We start from the raw sequence: 20,203 nt of genomic DNA, 5'->3' as shown, positions 1-20,203 counted from the left end.
TTACAAGAACCTCATGATTTAGCTATTGATGGTACAAAACACTATGAATTCACTTTAAAAAAAAAAAACAAACCCAAAAAACATTACACAACTCCTCAGACAGAGTTAGGACCCTATGAAGAATCATCAGATGAATGTGATTTTCAAAGCTCATCTACTGTGCATCACACATTTTCTTGCTGCCCTTTGCAATTTTAACAAGGTACAGAACAGCACATCCTGAAAATTGCCCACTAGATCCTCTCATTCCCCACGGGCAGACTGTCTAATAAATTGTCTACACCAGCAGAAATACCACCTAGCCTAGTCAAACTTAGGAGCTAGCCAGGCTGACCCAGGTTAAAATGAAATGCCATCTTAACTTTCCTCCAGAGCAGGGGAAACTGGTGCTGTCAGTCTCTGGTGAGGACTCTAAAGCACCGTGCTCATCTCAGCATTTCTGGGGTCATTAATTTCAGCTTGAATCTGAGCAACCTTGCCAGAAGCCACCGGCATCATGTTTCAGGTAAAGCTGGCACGAGGGAACACCTGAGCCTGCTGTCCTGCAGGTTTTGGTTCAAGCTTTAGTCAAGAGAAGAGAGGGTCTGTGGAGGGCCTGCTCCCTTCCTCTCCTTTCAACAGCAGGAGAGACACAGAGAAGGAGCATTGACAGATCCACCTTGCCCAGGTGGTCCTCTGACAGCAGGGAAGGAATCTCAGTCTCCAGGCCATGCCCCCAGCCCTGTTCTGACCGTTCTGCAGCTGAGCTGATAAACTGAGATCAAGTATGAAAGTATGAACCAGCCAAAAGAGGCCCCAAAAGCACAGGTTTCTGGATAAAAGCACAGCTAGTGATTAAAGGCACTGGCTCTGCTTTGCAAGGCAAGGCTTCAGTGTCAAGAAGTTCCTGGAAAAGGCCGTGAGGTTGAGCACTGATACAGATGTATACTTCTAGGATAAAATCCAGTGCTCCCAGATCTGTTTGTCTGTGTGCCAGGACTGGCATTTAGCACAGCCCCAGTGACAGCAGAGCAGGGAGGAGATGGTGCCTGTTGGCTGAATTGGCTGTCAGCAGTGTTCATCCACTGCTTATTCATGAGCAGCACAGGAGCCTCAGCCCAGGTCTGGCTGATCCAATGATTAAGTTCACTTTTAGTTTAACCTGTGAGCCAAATTATAGACTTTACTAGCCTAGAGGTGATACCAGAAAAGTGTGTAGAGTTTGGGGGGTGGGATATCAATAGCTAAATGAATCACTGTTACAGGAAAAAATGCAGTTCTCACCCATGGTAGCACAGATAATCTCTTGCATGTAGCAGAAGCTTTGAAAATACTTGAGTTCTCCGCAAAAAGTCCCTGCATCCCTCCTTTTACAAACTTTAACTGCTTGCACAGACCTCACAGGCAGACTATTCAATACAGGACAACAGTCTGTTTTACTGCCTCTCTTCTGAGCAGCTGCTGAGATTTTGCAGAGCCAAATTGGTGATTGTTATCTCAAATGACCTCTTAATAACTCTTACACAGCACATGGCCCACAAAGTTCTGAAAGTCACCATTTCAGAAGCGTTTGCTGCACATATTACTTTTGGAATAAGGATCAACTTCTGTCTCCTGCAAAGTCACTGCAAGTCTCCATTATAGCTCACTTTCATCAAAAGTGGAGCATTTCTTGACACGTTCTCATGTCTGCTACATAACTCATGTTGACTACTTGCATTTTTTATATTGTAATCTAAATATGACATAAAAAATAATTTACAGTCAAACATTTCATTTTTACCTTCCCATAGTGACATTCAGCTTTCCTAGCTCTAACTGCCCATATGTCCACTGAGACCAATCATTTCTTACAGACAGATCAATTTTTAGAAAGAAATGAGAAAAATCTTTCATGTGCTTTGCAACGTAGCCATGTGGAAAAGTTTCATCTCAATGCTCTGTCTGCAGCAGGAAAGTGCTCAAGGAAACAGATCCCAGATCCCAAGTCACTACCAGAAACCAAAATTGAATCTTCTCTTTGTACAAGTGTGGAAAATACCTGCTCTTGATGAACAGCAAACTTCTTGCAATGCAAGTGTGACACAAACAAGCTGAGTCCAAACAGGTGGAGACTCAGGGCACATGAATGGTGGGACAGCTCAGAAAAGACAATCCACTGAATCCAGAGCCATCTTGTTTTCCATCTCTGCCTTCTAATGACCCTCCTGGGTAATAGGTAACCTGAATTATGTTAAAAATTATGCTCTGTGAATTCCTCAGGGTATTTTTAGAGTCTGGGGGAGTGTGTGCACATAGGTGGGGAAGAGGAAGGAACCCAGAGAAAATTTTATTTTTCATTTTCTTTAGCCAAAAAGAATAAATAAAGATTTTGAGGTTGTCAATCTTGACATAAGTATGTATCAAGTATCTGGGAAGTGTCTTGCCTTTCACAATTTCAGTTGAGTGTAGGATTGATTTCTAGGTTTGGTACTTCTCTGCATGCCCAAAATTTGCTCTCACATCCCCTCAGGAACATATCTATGACAAGAGAGAGAAATGGGTAGATACAGATGTTTACTTCTAGGATAAAATCCAGTGCTCCCAAATCTGTTTGTCTGTGTGCCAGGACTGGCATTTAGCACAGCCCCAGTGACAGCAGAGCAGGGAGGAGATGGTGCCTGTTGGCTGAATTGGCTGTCAGCAGTGTTCATCCACTGCTTATTCATGAGCAGCACAGGAGCCTCAGCCCAGGTCTGGCTGATCCAATGATTGAGTTCACTTTTAGTTTAACCTGTGAGCCAAATTATAGACTTTATTAGCCTAGAGGTGATACCAGAAAAGTGAAAAAAGAGGAATGTGATCATTACCCTTGAAGTCTTGCAAAAAATGCAATACTTAGAGAAACCAATTTAGAAGAAGAAAAAACTTCTTCAGACAAAGTGAAAAGGAATATAAAAATTCTGCCTTTCCACCTGAGAATGAATCCGGCTCTGTAAGACAAGTGATGTATCACAGCAGCAGATGCAGCAGAAAACAAAACCAAGGGTAAAACACGATTGGACAAACCAAGATCCCAAGAACTGTATGTATTAGTTGCTGGTGGATGCTGAATCCTGCCATATCACTGAATGTTTAAGAATAAGTCTGTATACACACTCTGTAATTGAATGTCAAGAAAAATGAAAATATATTGTTTTATTGCTACTGTTCATTGATTTATCGAAGTGATTTATTGTCATTGGACACGAGGACCAACAAATCATTTTGCTGACACCATCAGCTGCCTTAACTAGGTTGTCAGTTCACGACATTAAAGGTAATGGATGGTGATTATTTTACTGTAATGGGTTTAATCAGTGCTTTGAATGACTTAGCAGTCATGTCATAGTATAGCCAAGTCATCATTCATCAAGGCAGCATTTTGTTTACCAACATCATCTATAATTCATCTGATTGTTGACAATCATCAACAAATACCTCTCAGGCTAAGTTTTATCAGAAATGAAAATCTGCACAGCTGCAGCATACTAAGTAACACCAGTTTACAACCAGAGGAGAAACAGGGGAAGGTGCTTGCTCCTCCCTGAGAAGAGGAGCTGTCAGCCTGAAGAGGCACTGCCAGCCAAGGCTGCATTCCCCTGGGCTGTGTTTCAGGCCAGCACTAGGATTTACAGCTTTCTGAAGCACACAGTGCTTGTTCTGCTGTATGAGAATGCTCCGAGTTGAATTCTGCATTACGCAGAAATTCGGGCTTATTTTAGGAAAAAGAAGTGCAACCAACCTGCTCTGTGTTCCCAACAGAGAAAAAAGTGCAAACAAAACCTGGTTTTCTCTCCCTGAATGGGATTGAATCATATGCTTATTTGTGCTTTGATTGAGTTACTTGAGGAGAACGCCAAATCCATAAAAATTCCTGTTAACTTTCTGGAAAAGGGTTCAGTAGCCAAAACATTATCATCTTAAGACAGGCCTTTAGGTCATTACTTTCTTTTATGAATAAGGGTCAACATGCAAATTGCTAAAAAATTTTCATATTGAGCTGACGGGGTAACAGCTTAATTACCCACAAAGTCAGATTATTAATACAAATTGCTGGAAATTTCATAGAGCTCCAGTAGTTTCCCTACTAGCTTTGAGTGCAACCTGTTCTGTGACATTTGCATCACAGATCTCAACATTTATATTCTACTTATCTACTGGTGCATGGACAGAGAGCTACTTCAGATGTAGCAAAAGCAGGGTATCAAAGTTCTGCCTTTCAGACGTGAGAAAGACCCTGGCTGTGTAAAAGACAAGTGGCAGCTGTTCCAGATATCTTAGTGGAAAAGGAAATAATTTCAAAGTTATGTGAAAATATTTTACATTTCAAAACCATATTTGATTATTGTGTATAAATATGTAAAAGACCAGCAGAAATGGAGTTTAAAGAAAAGATATTTGAAAAGAATGTTTAAAGTAAAAATAATCCTCTTTTTCTTATTCTATACTCAAGGTTTGCCCTACAGATCTTAACAACTATGGGAAATGAATGCATTTTCTGAATAGGTGGATCAGATTTAGAGAGTGCAAGTAGGATAAGAAGTAAAAGTTACCTTCAAGACCAACAGCAAATGCAAACCAGCACTCCAGTCCAAAGACTAGAGCTGTTTGATGCACCAAAAAAAAAAAAAAGCCTAAACCACTACAGAAATTATGAAATTACACCCTGCTTGTCCTTGAGAAAATATATTAAATGAAAAAAATATAAGAAAATATATTGTATGAGCAGATGTATAAGCACCCATACCCACTTTGTCATCAAAATTGTGAAGAGATACAGTGACATACAGACAGCAATACATAGCATTAGGAATAAGTTATCATGCAAATTAGTAATATCCTGGCAGTATCCTAGACTGGGATATCCATGGATTAGAGATGGTCTGCAGTGGGGAAGTTACTTTTATTGGAGTTAAAAGGAGATTAAATAAGTCATTGGAGATTTCTTCCAACCCTAATAGTCTTTCACATGCAGAAGTGAACAGGAAGAACTGATAAAGAATGACAGGTAGCCAACAAATGTCATTACTATAACATGGAAAGATAGCAATGCTGCTGCAAGCCCAAGACTACAGAAATCATACTCAGTAAGAATTGTTTAATCATTTTAAAAACAACTGCTATTAGTGTCAAACAGAAAGTACAAGACAAGCTCCTAAAAAGTTTTGGAAAACTCCAAATTTACAGTCCCTAAATATTAAGGGAGAATATTTTCACAGAACATGATCTTGGAAACTGAAATACTGCATTTATTAGCATCCAGGCAGTGTCTTTATCAGAAACTCCTAATTCAGTCAGACATTGCATCCTTAAAATTTTGCAGTGTTATTACCAAAGTACCTTATTCAATATTGCAAGATTTTTGAACTAGATGTCTTCTTGGAAAGGCTTTTTCACAGAATTGAGTTTGCATTAATAACATGCTGGATGTTCCTTTGTGAGTTTAGCAACTCCTGTGTCTTCTAAATTTGAGGCAAATTTAGCTATGTGGATACAGTACCTGCATTTAGGATATGAAACTGAAGCTTAAATGCTCTAAGGTCAAGGTTTGCTGACGTGGCAGGCAGCAGGGTGCCTCATCACAAAGAATATTCTGCTTAGTGTCATGACATCGATCTAAAAAGCAGTTGCTAGATCTTTCAGGAGAGGAAGCAAACCTTAAATACATGCAAAGAGAGTATCTCAGTCAGAGAAGCTCAATATGTGGTCTATCCTTAAATATTTTCTTGATGAAACCTGGTTTGGGAAGGAGTTTTTTTTGAGTTTCTCTTTGGTTTGGGGTTGGTTTTTTCATGAGCTGGCTGAAAACTCAAATCTGATTGCTGCCAGGAAAATCTTTTTCTATAGAAACATTCTCTTACTTCCACCACCTGTCATTGCCCTTGGATGCTCTGACCAAGAATTAATAAAGTCTCTCAAAACTGAGGAAGAAGAGATCTGTAGAGTCAGAGAGTGAGCACCTACAGCTTTCTCCCTTGGTATTTCTGAGGTGGTGAGTCAGCATCCACAGCCTCCTTTTAAAGGAGCATTTTCTTTGCAAGGTGTTTTACTGATGCCAGTATCAGCACTGGGCATATTAACAGCAAAAGAAACGAGGCACATGATTAACAAGGGCCTTCATAGAGCTGCTTCATGACCCTGATCTCAGAGCATGCTCAGATATTTGGTAGAAACCACGCACACAAAGTGAACTTTGAAAGCGGCGGCTGGGTTTGGAGTTAGTGTCCCTCTAAGGTGACATCTCTCTGGCAACAAGGGTGGCAAGAGGTGCTGTTGTAGGAAATGCTTGAGTAATACCTGCAGGAGAGGAAGCAGCAGAGATGCTGAGCTTTAATCTACACATCTCCAGCAGTGCCAGCACCAAAGATCCAGCAGCACTGACTTCAGCCAGCAGCGCATTAGCAACAGACTGAAGCCCACGCTGCTGTGTCTTCATTTATCCTCATGTTTCAGCAAGCCTCCAGAGAGTGGTGGGGGGATGTGAAATCCCTCAGCACAGGATTGATTTGAGTGTCTTGCAGAGATAATTCACACGTCAATACCGTTAACCATTTCATTTTTTCTTATGAAGGGAGGGAAGGACGATAACAAATCACATTGGAATCTAGTTTCGAGCTTCCAGCAAACTCAACAAATCAAGAACTGGAAGCTGTACTCAGTGGAAGAAAATGGTAAAGGGCATGTTAGGGAGTCAAATCTGAAAATTATAGTATGGACAGGCAAAAGAGATGTCAAGGATCAATTTACAAATAGCAAAGATTTTCTTCCAAAAAGATGTATCAATAGAAGCATGTCTGCTGAAGAGTTTCTAGAAGCAGCAATTAGTCAAAGGGCTTGTGCTTTATTAGAAGAGTGAAATCAATGCAGTCAGTGGCTGTTAGGAAATAATTGAGAGATGATACATAGCTTCTCTACAGGAGAAAAGCCAGAGCAAGTGCCTCAAACCAAAAGGTAAACAAGCAAGATTTTAGATCAGAAAAGAGTAAGTTAGTAGTATTTCAATAAAAGTCCTGAAATAATCACACATGGAAGTACTCCTAGCTTAAACAGGTTTCATACACACAGAATCCTGAGTAATCCCTCAACAGATCAACAGAAAACTAGACCAGCAAATCTCACTTTTTATACTAAATGAACTAATAAAAATGGTAATAAAGAAATAGGCAGCACACAGACAAATGCAACACAGCAGGGCCAGGACACAAAGCCACATCTCACAAGGGTATTCAGGCTCTCTTTTGAAAGAGATGATAAATGGGGATGAGGCCATTTCAATTGATCTTCTATACTTGGATTTCCAATGAGGTTTTGACAAGTTTTCTTATGAAAGGGTTTTAAAAAAATTAAACTGTATGGAACTACAAGGAAGGTCCTTTCCAGGATAAATGACTTATTAAAAGGCAGAATGTAAAGAATGAAAATAAATAGGAATTTTCATAATGTAGGGAAGTTAAACTGTGAGCCCATATGAATCGTCCCCAACCAATGCATTTAAAGCTCAGGCAAGGAATAAAGAGTGAGGTGACAGAATTTCTTTATGATTCAAAATTATTCAGGGCACTAAAAATGAAAACTGATTGCAAGAAGCAGCAGAATGATCTCACAATGCTGAATGATGGGACAATCAATCAATGTCAGGTGAAATTTAAAGAATAACATTTGAGGGGAAAATAGTCTCAATATATATATAAATGTACTCTAAATTACCTCCCAGCCTTCAGGAAAGATCTTGGAGTCATTATTGATAGTTCTTTGAGAATGGATCAGGAGCAGTGAAGAAGGAAAACAGAACAGCAAGAATCATTAATGAAGGATGAAAAACAAGAGCAAAAATATGGTTATGCCGCTTTATAAACCCATGGTGTTCCCACAGCTTGAATTCTGCATGTCTTTCTAGGCACCCCACCTCAAAAAGGATGGAGCAGCAGAAGAAAACTGATAAAGACAATCAAACAGTCCTAGGGAAAAAAAAAAAAATATATATAGAATCCGTACAAAGAAGGATCACACAGACTAAGGGTTTTTAAACTTGGAAGGCCCCAGTCAAGGAAAGGTAGGAGGGATTTAGGAAAAAATAAGAAATATCATTGCAAAGGAGTTTAGAAAATAAGTTATTCATTATGCCCCAGTTGCTTCCTAATTTAAACTTTATCAGGCAGCAGATTAAATCTAGGAAAAGAGAGCAGATTTCTCTTTTTGACCACAATCTATAACTAAAGTGTCAAAATTAGTTGTCAAGGACACTTGGGAACTAGCATCTAGAAAGGTAAGCCACTGCCATAGAAGCAATAGATAAATTAAGGAAAGAAACAACCTGGGAGGGCCTGAAGGGTGTGACTAAGAGAGCAGGCTTCATCTGAAGCCTGTTGTGGCATCATAAACTCATTTGCTGCTTCTCCAGTGAACCCAGATCTCTTTGCTCTCACTGGGATCTTGCCTTTCCCAGTTGACAAATTTTGACTTTTCTATTTAAAATATGATTTCAAAATACAAAAAGCATAGGGGTTGAGATGGTAGCTGGAGCCCTTAAATGTAACTAAAATAATGATTCAGGTTTGGTGAGAGAAAGATGTTAAAGTGGTGCTCACCCAGAAGATTCTTTTCATGTTGCTGCATTTACCTGAATCTACACTATATCTATATATGTATAGATATATGGATATAGATGTACATATAAAGAAGCAAGATAATTTTTTTTTGCATCCTTTTGTGACTCCCACATGCAATACCCATCTTAACCCTGTTGAGGAAATATGCCTGAAAATTGAACCATAAACTTGACTCTGCTCCTCTGATCAATATAGATCATCTTGCACTCTACTTGGCTGCATTAGTGTGAGGAATATAGCAAAACCTCAAAAATGTCCATTACAGTGCAACATATCCTGATGCACATAGAGGGGCAGAGACTCTCAAGCCTTCCCAGTCCCTTTGGAAACTGCACTGGACTTAAGAACACTGGTTCAGTGGCCAGCTTGAGAGAAGAGAATGATTTTTACTTTCAAGTAAATTTCATGCTTTCAAGTTCACTCAAACAGAATGAGGGCAAATTGAGCTGAAAAAAAAAAAAAAAAAAAAAGCAAAGATCACCTGTGAATCAGCTGAAGGAAGCTCCAGCTCCATCCTCCATGGAAATTGCTCTTTTTTCCTCATTTTCCTGAATTTGGTGGCAGTGACTGCACCAAGTTTGTAAGCAGATCTGCCTGGCTTAATAATAATACACTGGCAAAAAGAAACACATTCTTTCTCTGGTTTTTATTGCCTGCAAAATGCCATGAGAGTTTCAAATTCAAGCAATCAATGTGAAGGAGAATAGACCATAAAAGCAAAGATTATTGCCTCAGAAATAGCTCTACTTTCCCTATCTCTCAATAACGAGGCAAGAACTTTATGGAAGATTTGACAGTGTCTGGTGCATGGTATAAAGGAGAAAGAAACACATACATGATTTGATACCAGGAAAAAAATTATTGGATTTTACACAGCTTGCAAGAAGGAGCTGGAAAGAGCAGCCTCTTGTCTTTGCAAATAATGCTCTTGAGTTAAAATCTGATCTTAACACTTCTATTCTGCACTGAGAAAATGAAATGCAACCACCAGAGAAAAGTGCAAAAAGTCAAATGTATTCCTGCAAAAAAGCAGCGTGCAAATTGCATGCAAATGAGTTTTCATTTTCTAAGAGCACATCTCCTCCCATTAGAAAAGGAAAACTTAACTGAAAAGCATGCAGTTCACATGCTGCTTGTAAGCTATTAAGGTAGACTGAAAGTGATGCTCTGCAAACTCTATTTTAATCTGTTTTTTACTGATGAAATACACTCCAAGACCTACTTTCAAAACATACACAGAGTTAATTTATTCTTCAGTATGAAGCAGAGAGAGATTCTGGGGTGTCTTTGATCATGAAGACATACCTCGTTATGAAATATATGCCAGGTGCTTAGATTCAGAAGGACTGGGTTTTTGGTCAAACTCTGCCACTAGAATATATTTTCTTTACCTCGAACATTTTAAAACATCAGTTATCAAATTCCTTCAGAAATTATTTCAAATATATTGGTGCTGGTTCAGATATTTTTCTTTTTACTTTCCCATTATTATGCATATGCCAAAACTACATCAAACTCAGCTAGACTACTGATATGAATTTCTTATCTTATCTACTCTGGAAATGCTTAAATAGCAGGTATTTAAAATCTCAAACATGCAGCACAAATAGAGACAGCTTAGCATAAAAAAACCTCTACCTTCATTTCCTCAGACCAAAATGACTGAATCTTCACTAACAGCTAAAGCTGCAGTGTCCTTAAGGATATTAAAACAAAGCTTGGAAGAAAACTGTTACTGTCCCCCTGTTCATGGTGTCCATGCTCAGAGTGGTATGCCATGAAAAGGTGCTGGAAATAGCCATATTTTAGAACTTCTACTTTGTTTTTTCAAAACTGATTTTTTATTTGGAGGAGGGAGGGAAGTTTTATTAATGTTTTTTTTTTTTTTTTTTGAAACAGAATGAAAACACTTATTGACATACCAAGGTTCACCAGAAAGAGAAACACACTGGAAACAGCTCTGCCTTGCAATGCAAGACCCTTCAGAGGCTCCTCATGCTCTAAACCAATTTTTGAAGAGATTCTGTGTTTGAACTCATTTAGATCCTGCAGCACTGATGGGTGTGAGGCTCTAATGGCTGGAAAAATCTGGGACATAAAGCGTATGGGCCATCGTTCACCATCTGCGTTACAGGAGTGGCAGGGGGGGATGTTCTGGAAAGCAATCTATCTGTGTGAGTAAACTTGGGCAGTGTGGCAAAGAGTCATCTGACAGCCAACCTCACCAGAGATTAATTACAGTCCAAATTAGAAACAAATATGGTAAATGTGCAACTCTAATGGCTAAAAATTTCCTCTCTTTTCAAATACGTTTTTCATGGTCTATTTTGGGACACAAATATAATATCGGTCTCAAAATATCCTCGTTCCCTTTTTAATATAACATTTATTCTGTTATGTTGATTTTTGTTCATCTCTGAGATGGAATTTAACAGTAGATTAGATCACTTTAGAGCTTTTGTTACTATGGTAACACTGCACTGCTGTTATATTTCTTCACCTCCAATCTTGATTTTGAGGTGAGTGGCTATATTTATTCCTGTCCTTTACAGGATCTCAGTATGATGGAAAAGCATTTGGTAGAAGAAAAACGTTAGCATAAGCTCCCACTGTAAAGTGGGGAGTCCACAGTGGCTAATTTGTGCTGAAGGTCAGGTTGCAGTGGGTTAAATGCATTCACTTAACTTTTAAAGTCTTTCAGTTCTAAATTAAATTAAATGACAGGTGAGTAAAGTTTGTGCTGGTCACCCTTGAGTTGCCTCTCTGAATAGCTTAGGAACAGTATGGCACTAGAGAGGTGTTCTGAGAAGAGACTGACTCCAGCTTCTCTGAGAAATGAGACATTTATCCTCCAACACAAAGATGGAGAAAGCCAATCCAGCAGCATCAAACAGATGTTGCTTTAAGCTCCACAAAACCTTCTCCTTCACTGAAGCTGCAGTCCACGCTGCAGAAGTTTCCTGCAGATTAAGATCACAAGATGTGGAGATTGTCCACAGCCTCAGAAAGCCCAGTTGTCCCACATGCAGCTCAAGCTGTCCACGTGCTGCTGCTCTGTGGAAAAAAATTAATTTCCCACCTGTCTGCATTGCACCTGGCTTTATTGGCCTATAATAGTGGGTCCCTCACATGAACACCAAGCATTCACAAAAATACAGACAGTATTGTAAGCCAGGTCCATTAAAAATATCCCCTGACACTTCCCACTTGGTGAATTTTCTTTCATGTTGCTTATAATTTTGTTAAAACAATCTGAAGCTTAAAGATAGGATGTTTATCCATGGAATGTTTAGATGTGCATCATAGGATGATTTGGAAGGACCCTCAAAGATCATCTAGTTCCAGCCCACTGCCATGGACGGGGACACTTTCCACTAGACCAGGTTGGCTCAGAGACTCATCCAGTCTGGCCAGGAGCACTCCCAGGGTGGGAGCACAATCTCCTCAATTTTCCTCTACAGAAATAAGGAATTCTCAGCTGAAGTAGCTTACAACACAGAGAGCCTCATGAAAAAAATTGCCTTTGGGAGGCAGGGCTTTCTCTCAAAGAATTAAGGCAGTGCAAGGCTGCTTTCTTATGAAGCTATTGCCAATGCTGTTAATAGTCCTTCTAGGCATGCTTATATTTTCAGGGGAAATTTTAAGAAAAATGTTTGGGCAATTTTTGATGTAGAATTACAGAAAAAATACAGTTTTCCCATACAGCTTTTGCATGGCACGTGTCTTTCATCCTCTTGCAAAAATCAAACCAAATTCTGTCAACTCAGGAACGCGTAAAACACATTGGTCACACACAGAGGTAAGACTCTTCAACCTTCAAAAAAATCCTCTTTTCCCAGCCACGTTAGAACCTTACCACTCAAGCTCCATTCCCAAGGGAGCAGGCAGCACTGTTCCATCCCCTCCAAGCTCCCAAAAAACTCGTGCAAACCCCTTCGCTTTAGGCAGCAGGTAGGATTAATTGCCTTTTTAATTAGGCAATGCGTTACACCTGCCGAGTTCTCCCAGCATCCACAGGGTGGCGAGCGTGTTCTGTGCTATCAAATTAATGGCTTTTGGCTCACAAGGTCACTTCCCACAAATAAACATCATGTACATCCTCTCGAAGGAGTCTTCTGATTCCTTGTCTTAATGCTGAAAAATTGCGGGATTCATCATATCCCACCTGCGCCTGATTTTTTTTGCCATTAATCTAAATCCTCACTCTTAGCTCATTTCATCAGTTGGTCTCATTTCATTTTTCTCCTCATCTGGCAACGAGTCCAATGAAAATTATTGCATGATGTCATGCAGGAATTCATTTCGACCCAGCAATATTTTTAGGGTTTTCAGGCTACCTCTCATAAAGATATCTGATTGAATAGTAACTGGTAAACACTAAACTGCATATCAAGAAGCATAACTCACTCCAGCAGCTCACTGAAGCTTCATTGGGTTTGTCCTTGAGGCAATGAAAGTAACTACTTAATATTTCACCATCTCTTTGATCATTTTTATAACATTTAGTTACCAAAGAACAGTTGCTGAAATGTAGCATCTGCTTGTCAAAAAAAAAAAAAAAAAAAAAGAAGAAAAAAGCATATTTTTATTTTTTTTTTTACCTTCTCTTTCTAATGAGATTGATTGAGACATAAAGATGACAGGTATTTGCATAAAAGCCAAGAGCAATTCCACAGGAACAAGTGAATCTGCATTAGTAATAGCAGCAAAATAATGAAAATACAGAAATCATTCAGAGCACAATAACAGCCATGGTTGCATTTAACAATTATGAGAGAGTGACTTGATCATATCTGGGGAGGAAGGCAAGATTCTTTGGGGATTAAAGCATGCTGGCAATTTCTTATTAAAGATGACAGCTTGTTTTGCCTGTGACTTGTGTGATTGTTTCCCTGTGTGGCTGTAAATTCTCTCAGAGAAGACCAGATTGGCAAAACTCAAGCCCACTTTGTGCAGGACCAAGGAAGTGTGCATAGGAGAAGAGGAGAATGAGATTCTGCAATATTCACTCCTCCTGGATGTTCACAGATTTTCCAATTTGGTTTTAAAATAAAAATATATTAGCATCTAGCTAGGCAAACTTAAGTTTACATATAAAGTAGGCCAGGTTGATCTTGATGGAGTGAGAGAACCTGTCTGGAATAAAGATGATTATGCTCTACAGGAAAAATAAGAATGGGCAGCTTATTTGGGATGCAAATACTTTGACATTTATTCAGTGCATTACTTGGCATCAGCAGCAGAAACAGCTCCTATCCCTTCCTGCACCACTCGACAGAGACCTCAGGAGAAAAAGCCAAAAATACTGAAAAAAACAATTGCTTGGTGTAGTATTACTGGGCAGAAATCTTTGGCCCTAGATTCAGAGTACCTTGACTTTCACAGCCCTGAATCAATGCTTGGGCTGCTTAAAGACATGTATCTCTCTCCAGAGAAGAGTGTGATGTGTGCTGGTAGAGAAAAATTCAGTTCACTCAGTAAATATAGGCAATTTTGTCACACAACTGGACAAAAAAAAAAAAGATCCATCCTTTCCCAATCTTTGCTTTGAAGCATCAGATTTGCATTTGGGATCAGTTCTAGCTGGGGAAGAACTTTTGTGGGCAGCACATGGCTGGCTTCTATCCCCATGTGAATTAAACACTGCAGCACTGGTAGAAATTGTCTCCCAAAATCCCAGGGGCACAAAAGTCATAGCTCTTGTCAGAACACTCAGGGTACAAACCCATCCTTGCATGCTGGGCATCACCAGCACTGACATTCAGCAAACAGAGAAAGGAGGTTCCTGGCCAAGAGAAGACAGATCCTGTCACTTTGCTGATCTCCAGGGCAACTCTGGCTCACAGGAGGCTCCAAGAAGTGGAAGCAGCTACAAGTAGGAAGCTTGCTAGATGTGGTGGCTGAATCAGCCAGTGCACACTCAGTGCTGGAAGATCTTTCCAAACATGCCAGCCCTGGAGGGAAAATCAGGAAAGTTGGGGTAGGGAACTGAAAGCCAAGAAACACAAGTATTGTGGTATCCCTTCAAGGGGGGTTCAGTGAAGAAGCTGAGAAGCAGAAGAAACAAGAACAAACTGACATTTGTGGCAACTCTTTTTTCTACTCCTGGTGAAATTCAGCCTGTTCTCAGAGAGATTCAGATGCCCTTGAAGGAAAAGAACACCTTGAGACTGAGGTCTTTAACCATTTAAATGACTCTGTCCTGCTCCTGTGGGCAGGCAAACTTACTGGGCAGTTCACTAAGTTGCAACCAAGCCATCAGCCATACCTCCCCTGGGTGTCTGTCCCCATGAGTTTCAACTTGATATCAGCAGGCAGAGACAGACACAGAAATCCTCCTGAGGTGGGGAACTCGTCACTGGGGGGGCCAACACTGGGTAACCCTGGGAGAGGGAGCTCACCCGTGCAAGGGGAGCTCAGACTCTCACAGCTCTCCTTCCTCAGAGTCTGGCAAGTCCCTTCCTGCAAAGAGACTTGCAGTGCTCACTGTGCTGGGCTCACTACCCCAGAATAAGCAAGATGCAAAATTGGCACTTTGCCTTTGTCCCCTCATTTAGCAGATCTGGTGCAGCAGCGTGAGCGTTGCTCTCCTCCTCCCCCTCCTCTTTGGGAGCATAGCAATAGGTTTGTGCTGCCGTGTCATGGTGTTTCAAGGAGACAGTCTCATTTTACTGGGAGAGCAGGAGCAGCCATTTCCTCTCGGATGGGAGAGACAAGATCTGAAGGGTGAAACTCAGTTGTGTGCAATTCTCCCTCAGCAGAGAGATGCTTCTGGCTTCACTGCAAAAGGGCAGCTTGTTCTTCCCAACACAAGTGCATCTTAGCCACCTCCATAAAACCCTAATGGGCAACAGAGTGCCTTGTGGAACTTACCTGGAGCCAGAGAGATCAAGTGAAGAGTACTTGTGGGATGAAGTGAAGAGTACAAATGAGAGCGATTTGTTCTCTCCGGGACTAGGCAGTGAGTTATGTGAGACACATGGGCTGTGCCACATCACCTGCCCCACAGCAAACACAAACACACTCCATCCAGCACAGGTCATCTGAACAGAGAGCTGCTAACTTGGCTGCTGGCTGAAAAGTTTTGCTTCCACTAAGGAAAATGTATGCATTCACCACGTAGTAGAGTTGAAGATGACTGTGCGCTCCTTAAAAGGATTTAAATCAACCAGTTCAACATACTAAAAGGCATGTGCTTTTTCCTGACTAGGTTTTCAGAAGGAACTAATTAGACCAGACAAGCTGGCAAGAGCCCTGTGCTGAAAACTCAAATGAGACCAAGCATTTTATAAGAGATTATCAGCCAGAGCCCATTACCAGAAGAGAAGAGAATCAGATTCCAGTTCTGTTCAAATAGAAACTTTGAGGCCCACTAAGAGGACAACCATGATGTTCTATCTGAGGAGAAATGATAAAATGATAACATTAAGCCTGAAGTCCTGAAATTGTTAATTTTTTACTCTTCCTGGTATTTCAGGTACTTCATCATGTGTGAGGACAAAATCTGCAATTTTCCTAATTACTTTTGATTTCAGAATAGGCCATTCTTTTCCACTGTAATATTTTTCTAGGTTCAAGCACACAACAAGAAATAAAGCATCAGCCATGTGCCTGGTCACAGATGAGGCTGTCCCCTTTTGCTGACATATTTTGTCTAGAAAAATTTGGCTGCCTTCACACATTTTTTGATTGGTTTTATTGCATTTTACTTTAAAAAGAGATGAATTCTTTTGAGGAATTAATAGAGACTTACACATGTCAGATCCTCAAATGCTGGAAAGCAGTGGAAGTCAGGAAGACTAAATTGGCCAAGTAAAACCCAATATACTCTACAGGAGAAATGGTGGAGAAACAACCTAAAATACCTTTCATTTAGACACATGCTTTTTAGTAGATAAGTAAAATTTTTCTTGATCTCTATTTGCATTTAGTCCAAAAAGATTCTATATTTATGTATGTGTATGTGTTTATGTATATTTTTGCATTATTAAGGTGAAGAAAATAATTTGCCTTCCAGTATTTATTCTCTTCTTCATTCTGTTTCAGTTTTGTACTGCATGTTCCCTTGCTGAGGACATTAAATTTCTATTCATGTTTTGTTCTTCAGTTTTGTGTGTCCTTGCAGCTGATTCAAAACAAGGATGCTGAAGAAAGAATAAGAGGATTTTTTATAGTATTCCTAGCTGATAATAATTGAAGTTGCAGCTAATCACATGATTAAAAAAAAAAAATCTTGACGTTAAAGAGAGTCTGAATGTGAGACATTTGAATTTTAGTTGTGAATGTTGTCTGCTGATTTGATGGTGTTTTTTCTGATACAGACCAAGCCTTCAGGGGAGAATCACCCTCAATGCATCAGACACCCAAATGTGAAACATTCAGCTCAGGGGCCTTTTTATGTAAGATCTACTCTTACCAAACTAGTGAGAGCTGTTTCAGTCCATTCATCCCTTGAGTCTCAGAAGAGAAGAGGTTAATAAGGGAATTTCATGCTGCTTAGTTACTGGCAGCACAAGTCCAGGGGCTGTGAAGCCCATCTGCAGCAAAGTTCTCAGCCACAGGCCCTGTGGTCATGGCACTTTTTTTACACGGCTTGAGGTGCTCCATGAGGGTGATAATAAGATGAGCTGCAAGAAGCTGGATGCCTGACCCCACACTTGTGCTGCTGTGTTTTACACACCAGAAAGGTGTTAATTATAAGCAGAGAACCAGTAGCCTCTAGGGGCTGAAGTGTCAGGTGGAGATGTTCCCCTTCTTGAGACCAACTTTTGCTCTTTCACAAACATGTGCTGTTGTGCCATGGAAAAGAACGAGATACTTCCTTCAAAAGGAATATTTTGGGCCCTATCAAGTTATGGATGGGGTTGCCTTGACTTAATGAACCACCCTCTCCTACTGAATCCTAGGTGTGATTCAGTGTTGAAATTTTATGCTCACTTCACATAAATTACCATACTTTGAGTCAAACTAATTATTTATAGGCTTCCCTTCCTAATCTTTGATTTCAGGGTAAAACTGCAACTCACCAAGTGCCATAATTTATGGTTAAAATTGTTGCCTGCTTCCTATTAGTGCTTCCATGTATAAACCCACCCCTCTCTTGCCAGGATCACCTCTTTCCTTTCCCCCAGGACTGAGATTTTGCCTTCCTAGTCCATGGTGACTCGCTGGGTTTGCCCCCACAGATCTTGGCACAAGTACTTGCCTCTGTGTTCTTTCAGGAACTGGACCCCCATTAACTTTCAGAAAGCTCTGTGTCACTCTGTGTACTACAGAAAAAGAGTTAAAAGAAAAAGTAAATCATAAACTCCCCCAAAATCCCCCTATATGCTGCACTTATCAGCTGTCATCATCCGTCATCCACTGGGTATCCTGACAGACACAGACACAAATTCAGCTCACTGCCTCCATTCCAGCCTGCCCCTCCTTGTTAGCCTTCACCCATCCCACACCAGGACAGGCTCTTTGTACCCTTTTCTTGATTGTTTGTCTGGTGTCTAGAACTGACCAAGCCAGCACATGCAGTCTTCACCCAGAGGAAAAACTTTCACCAGACAACTTGAGCCAGAGGGTGATTTAACTACTCATTTGCCTTAACAGCCAAGAGCAAACAGAAAACAAAGAAATACACGGAGCACTAACAAAAGCTTCTTCTAAATTATTTTTTCCACATATCACTAACATTTTATTCCTTTAGCCACACAACTCGAGATGAACACCTTTTAAAAACAGTGCCTAGGGTGTTAAATCTTGTCCTGGTAAGGCAAGTTTGTCAGGACCACTCTTCTGCATTTATACTGAGAGGTTCAAAGTATAGCTGAAAGAAAACTGGCTCTATTTCTAAAAGATGCAGGCTTTTGTTGTCATGGCCTGTTCATGTTAGTTTGACATGGGTGAGTTTTTATCTGTCTGAAGTGTGCATAACTGAAGAAAACCTCGAATCAAAACTGCATCTTCAGTTTAGGTTTCAGTGAAACTGCTCCTACAGAGCTGGTGAATTTTCAGGATGCTTGACAGGTTTGCATAAAATTAATGCTGCTAATGAAACCTAGAGGTCTACATATAAACTTCAGCAGCATTCCTTCTTTTCATCCTCTCTTCTAGGCCAGTTTCTTTATTACTAAAACTGCAAGAACATAATTCAAAAGACATTTACATTGCTGCTTTTATATTATGCAATGCAGCTCTCTCCTGAATTATCCACTTCAGAGAATATTTACAGAATAGTAAATAAATACTGGCTTACCAAAAATCTGATGTTTCTTTTGGCACAGATGCTGTGGTGAAATGAGACCTCAGTGACTCTGGAAATTGGAGGTTCAGTAAATTAAGTGAGTTTTGGTAAGTTATATGCCACAGAAAATGGAGGAGCTGACTGGTCCAGGAATTTACTTTTTCTCCTGTCTCTTAAGGTATCAACCACTGTAGACCTTCCAATACACACCTTCCAGAAAGCAGGTAGGTGTGATGAGCAGTAGGGCTACATCTGACCCCAGGCACCAGCTGCTAATCCTGGGAAGGCTCGGTTTTGCCATGAAGATGTGATCCATGACATTTCCTCCCATCTGATCAATCTCTTTACTCCCCTCTCCTTTCCCCTTAGTTGTGGGGTGTTTTTTTGTTTGTTTCTTTAGTGTTTTTTTTTTTTTAGCTTTTCTATTAATGAATTCTCTTCTAATGCTGGTCTAGAAGGAGGAGAGGTGAGCCCAGCTGCAAGCCAGGAGGTGCTGTATTGTTTACAAAAAGTTACAGAATTAGTACAGACACTGACTGTGCCTTTACTCCTCCCTCAGATATGCTGTGTGCTGGTGGGAGCTGACAGGAGCTTCTCTGTTCCTGGGTTCCTATTGAAGCATAACTCTCACTGGACCAGTGGGATTTTTATCCAAATAATGGAAATACCAAGGCAGGTTCATGGTATTATATTTCACATGTGGGCCTTTCAGAGGTCAGAAGATTTCAGCTACTGTACCATGTGCTTTGCTGGATAGAAGAGCTTGCCCTCTGGGGAGTAAGAGATTGACATCCAAAAAGAAAAAAAAAAAAAAAAAAAGTGTCTGGGATAAAGAAAGGTTGCTTCATAGACAGCACAAAATTAAAAATGTTGGGTTAATTCTGAAAATACCCACTGGGGGCTACCACAATAGTGCAGCTGGTTTGTACAGAGCCAGGCATTTATTGCACTGCAGATTCCTGCTCACGGGGAGTGTGCCATGCTCAGCCCTGTAAAGGTTCCCTTTCATCTTCAGAGCCTCTTCCAAGTGAGACAGTTGCACTCACAGGAGGTGGGAGCCACCAGCCCAGGGAGTTACAGGGCACAGGGAGCCTTCCCATGGATATTTAGTCACAATTATTGTCCTTACAGAAAGGGGCAAGCTCCTGTGTTTTTGTGTTTGAAGCTCCTGCTGCAGGTCCATCCTACTGTTCAAGGGTCAGGCTGCAGGAACCCAGTGCTGACCCAGCTGATACCTGTCTGATAAGAGCTGGAGTGCAGCTGGTGTCTGTCCTAGAGTGGAACAAAGCAGGGAGCCTGGTCATACAGCTATGCCATACATTCTGTATTTAAATACAGCAGTCACAGAACTCACAGAATG

The sequence above is a fragment of the Haemorhous mexicanus genome, chromosome 3 (assembly GCF_027477595.1).
Source record: "Haemorhous mexicanus isolate bHaeMex1 chromosome 3, bHaeMex1.pri, whole genome shotgun sequence".
In the NCBI taxonomy this organism is placed as follows: domain Eukaryota; kingdom Metazoa; phylum Chordata; class Aves; order Passeriformes; family Fringillidae; genus Haemorhous; species Haemorhous mexicanus.
Note: the sequence above shows the minus strand (reverse complement) of the source record.